Source organism: Mesitornis unicolor, unplaced genomic scaffold, assembly GCF_000695765.1.
Source record: "Mesitornis unicolor isolate BGI_N332 unplaced genomic scaffold, ASM69576v1 scaffold9462, whole genome shotgun sequence".
Classification (NCBI taxonomy): Eukaryota; Metazoa; Chordata; class Aves; order Mesitornithiformes; family Mesitornithidae; genus Mesitornis; species Mesitornis unicolor.
Window position 1 is genome coordinate 25,667 of NW_010171192.1, and position 5,295 is coordinate 30,961.

The following is a 5,295-nucleotide window of genomic DNA, read 5'->3' on the forward strand; positions in this document are numbered from 1 at the left end:
AGACATTAGCAGAACTACTGACATACAAAGATGAAATAGGACTAATGTTGCAGCCTCATAAAATAAATTCACTGAAAACAGCAACAATTTAAATACATAAAGTAATTCCACACTTACCACCTGGCTGTTCTGTATCACTTCAGAGGAGAGTAAATAACATAATTGCAAATTTCACTGTCAACTACCTTTTTACCTTTATTAATGTATTTGAAAAAGGTATGCAATCAAACTACAAAACATGAAGCTAAACTACCATTCACAATACTTAGAAAGAACCTCTCCAGGTGGGTAGATGGCTAATACAGGATGTCCTCCATGTTCCTATCTGGACTATGTTAACAACTATCAACTCAGGAGGGGTACTAGTCTATTTCAACCACACATCTGCTCTTGGGAAGATGAAGAGCCCCAACATTGCTATGTTCCTACAGCCTACTGCCAAACAAAAGTTAAAAGTTACTTTCATCACGTAAGGCAGACAAGTTCTTATCACTCCACCAGCAAGACACACCACACATACTTTTCAGGTAACCATATATACACTGAAGTACACTGCTGTAGGGGAAAAATGTGGATTCTATCTGAAGATTACAAGCAACAGGAGGTACAAAAAATTTGTGAGACAGTAATGCTGATACGCATATCATAAATAAATTCCCAATCCCAATTTCTACATCATCTCAACTCTGCCTTAGTTATTATAAAGACTTATTTCCGTGAGTACAGTTATGAATTAAAAATCTATTTATTAAAAATTTAAGATTTTACATCACTCTAACCAGCTTGCAATTTTCAGGTGAAATATTATTTGAGTTAATCCACCAAGCAATTGAAAACTTATTTTTTTTTAACTGCTCAGGTCCCATGAAAGCAGGATGACATCTTGAGAAAATCTCAGTATCCTTCAGAAGTCTCAGCATCTGTTGTTGCTATTTAGGTAGGGGGCTCAAAGGGCTACTTTTATCGTATTAACATATACTAACATAAAGAAAGGAGGAAGAGCATGTTTACCAGCTGCTGGATTTCTCTGAACAATTCTGAATGAAGTGACATCCTTCTGCTTAGACTACTGACACTTTCTGCACATACAATTAATCCACGTTAGAGATTTGATATGAACTGGAACACACAGCAAGACTACAGAATGTCCAAAACAGGAAGACTGACTAAAAACCACCAAGATTAGCCAGCTTGCTTTAACCAACTTTTTTTTTCTATTTTCTAGGCAAATCCAGGTTTTTCCTTTAGTATCTTCCCTTTCAAAAAGGGAATGAGATTTTTCCAAATCTGAACTCCAGATGCTATCTTCCATAAACCTCATCATCCCATCTCTCAGTGACATGTTGTAAAGGAAGCTGAAAGTGAATTCAGAAACTTCCAAAACAAGCAATCTAACCTTAAAAAGGAAAAAAAAAAAGGTCCCAAACCATCTCTAAACACACATTCCCAAGTGAGCTTGCAGGTTAAGAGCAAGGAATTGTCCAGACAACTTGATAAAGCACTGAGCAACCTGGTCTGACCTCATGACTTGGAGTAGTTGGACTACATAGGAAACCGAAAGCTTCAGAGACCTGAATCATGCCTAAAAAAGAATTAAGAAGTCCTGTTTAAAAAATTAAAACAGTGAGAGCCCTGAAAAGATGGGGTTAGACCAATTTTGCTCTCAAAAAGACAAACAAAGCCTACTTTTCTAAAATCTGCTACTTATGAATTCTGAAATGGAGGGAGACACAACAGAAGAGCTATCCAATCCAATTTCTAAGAGATTGCTTTCCTAACAACTGTAAAGCAATGAATTATTCAGAAACAATATACCAAGAAAGGAGAGAGAAGAGGCAGTTGCCTCCAGTGCTAGAACATGGAACTCCAAACAAACACACAAGATGTCCCGAACATCCAGCTAATACACAAAACCGGTCAATGGCACAAAGATTAGTATTTCTTCGTCTTGGCCCCAACCGACATTGTTTTATACCACATTGCTGGCATGGTGTCAGTCTTTCACTGTCTTGCAAATCTTACATCACACCAGGAGGAAGTGAGTGAAGACAACTACAAAGGCATCTGGATTATAATTAAAAAAACAAGCAAAAAAACAAACCCCTGCACACAGTCAGGAAAGGCTGGCACGGGATATTAATACGTCAAATAGTCAACTGGTTTTCTTCAAGCTTTACTTCATCCACTAAGGCAGTGCTTCTATTAAGTGTTAAGTGTTTTATTAAGATGATCAAGCAAAATGCAGTGTATTACAGTTCTCTCTACTGAAACGGTGTCATCAGTAAGACAAGCCTGAAGGTCTCTGTAAAAGTTTTCATCTTTCAGAGAGATTTCAGCACTAAAAACTATTATTCATGCAAGCTTTCAGAGAGGATCAGCAGAGGGACTCCTTAGAAGGACAGCCTTATCGCTTATATAAACATTAGTCAGGAATATTTTGGCCTACATGAGGCATACCTCTTAAAACAGCATTTCTTTTCAGTGTCTGCCATCCAGAGACCTGAAAAGACAGAAAAATAGTCTGAAAGTTAACATCCAAAATTCCTCAAAATCCAGCTGCCACAAAGAAATACTTAGGTCACTAAATTCACCTAGAAGTATCCAAGTATCTATATAAGGTAAAAAAGCAGGGCATGAGCACTGCTAAGTAAGAAAAAGAAAGGTGGAAAAGACTGTCAAAATTAGATTCTCAGGGAAAAAAAAGAGAAAAAAAGATGTAATACAGTCTCCTATGAAAGGAAACACATAGGCAAGGAAAATTACTCAAAAATCCAAGTAGTCCTGTCACTATGTGATGGCAAAATGAAAAGAAATTCATTATCTTCACAAATGACTGGGAAAATAACCAAATAAATAAGCAGAAACCTTGAACCACAACCTACGTACTACAGTGATTAGTCAAAGAAAATAAAAGATTTTGGATTGAAGATCCACAAGCAGATGAGTATTATACTAAGTTTTCAAGTTACATTTGCAAGTAATCTGCTCTTTATATCTCCAGTTTCTAAAAGCACTTTCAAGGAAATAATTTCTATTTCCAGAATCTCCAGATACTTTACAAAATAAAATGATACTGAAAAAAAGACATTTGCATCATCTTTACCCAGAGGATAATCTCACATGAATAGACTAGCTTGACAGAAGAAGGCAGTTTTACTTATTAAATTGATTCACACAGGAAATACTCAGATGTTACAGAGACAGGTAAAGAGTGCTACTACTTGTGTCTTGCTGTTCCAAAAAAATCAAAGGTCTAGTCTGTAGTTACTAATTGCATTGTTATACTGCGAAGGGAATTACAAATACAACAATAAAACAAGATGATGGTACTGATGATAGCACTAGGTAAGAACTTCAGTACAGTGCAAATAAAAATATTGTGGCCATTCCTCTGTGAAATTCTTTGACTGCATTCAAAGAAAAAAATAGTACTAACTGAAAGCAATGCAGAGTTGCATGAGATGCTCTTTTGTTGCAGCCCACAAAGTCCTCACTGAGGATGGAAAGCACTGAGGATGGAAAGCTGGATGGTCAGGAGAAGAAACTCCAGAAGGCACAAACAAAATGCAGCAAAATGTGGAGAACAGAGCAGTCAATGGCACCGCTTCTGAAGAAGCTGAGCAAGAACCTTATCACCATTCCAAGAGCACATCAGAACATAAAGTTCCTAGTCTTTCAAAAGAAACTGCCATGCATCTCCCCTCACTGCTACTGGAAGAAGACAACGTAAGACCTTGGCTCAGCTGGAAGATGAAAGTGGCAATCAGCTTGTGAGGATAAAGTCAACACAGTCAGTCCTAAATCACCACCATACTCTCCTCATGTTCTGTGAGATACATGTTACACGAAGATAGTGAGGCACTACAAAAGCTGAAGAAAGAGAAATGCAGTTCATTTTTATATCTAGACAGTTGCTGGAGACAAGGCAAGTAGTTTGCTCTACTGATACTGCACACTAACAAGTCTGAAGGGAGTACTAATATTCCAAAACAAATTTTCTTTAAAGGACCACACCGTTCAACTGCTATGACTGCTCTTGATAACTTCACAGGTGATCAAACTGTAATTCTTATTTGTACCATGTGGCTTTGTGAAGCAAAACAGGAAGTTACTCCTTAGCAGGTACAAATCCAGAACTAAAGTGAATACCTGAAGGATTTACAAACCATTACAACCTTGCTCTATTTTAAAAGTATAAACACATGTAGTTTCCTTCTGCTGAAACACAGCGTAACAATGTTATTCCATTAAAAAGCAGAAGTATAGTGCTTGATGCTAATAATTTGGTGAGTAATTGCTGAAAGGTATTAAGGTCTTACAGCACTGAAAGCTGAATGACAACAGTAACTGAAGCAGCAGTGTACCTCAGTTCACAAGGACAATGTTATTAAAGTGAAAGTCACAGCTCTAAGAGTGAAACATTACAGCAATGGAACTTTGTTCAGACCCAAAACTAAGGGTGGTGTGAGATGTGTCAGTCTGATTCGTGTTAAAACAAATGTGGAGGTCATAGGGAAGATGTGACCTCTGGGGCTATTTTAGCTGTCCTTGTGCGGAGAACAGATTAAGAACAAGTAGAACGGAGTATACAGTTGTGTAAAACACATAAGGCGCCAGAAAGAAAAAACACTCCCTCAGAAGCGAGATAATACCGGTCCTGTGGTTTGAGCAAGAGCCAAGAAATAACCAAGTCTACGCAAGAAGAAAAAATTAACAAAGGTTACGAAGAGAAGATAACAGCCTTCATCCCCTGCGACCCCCCCCACGACTACCAGCAAGGGACACTGCGCAAGCCGGGATGGGAGGAGAGCTAATTATATTATGAAGCGGGGATAGGTCATGCATATGTATAAGCGTATTGCGAAATTCCATGAATATGTATTAAGTAAAAAAATATAAACCCGAAAAGAGACCTGTACGGTGTGCGGGTTGAGGGATCAGAACAGGATCAGGACATTCTATTCCCACGCACCCAGCGCTGTTTGCTTGCCTTTACTCACTTAATAAACTGTAAACTTTAATTCGAATCCTGTTTGAGGCTAAATCATTTATCATAGGTGGGAAAGAAAATTTTCAAATCTGAAACTTACAGTTGCCAGGCTTATGCCAGGAATAAGCCTCACACACTTTTGCCAGTAGCTGCATGCATATGAAACCCAGCAGACAACCCTAGGTCTACAAAGAGATGAATTAAACTGTAGGAAAAAAAAGACAGTTCTTCCTATGGAGGCCACCTTAATTATTCTCAAAGATGCCAAATAAATATAAACACAGAATCACAGAACGTTAGGGATT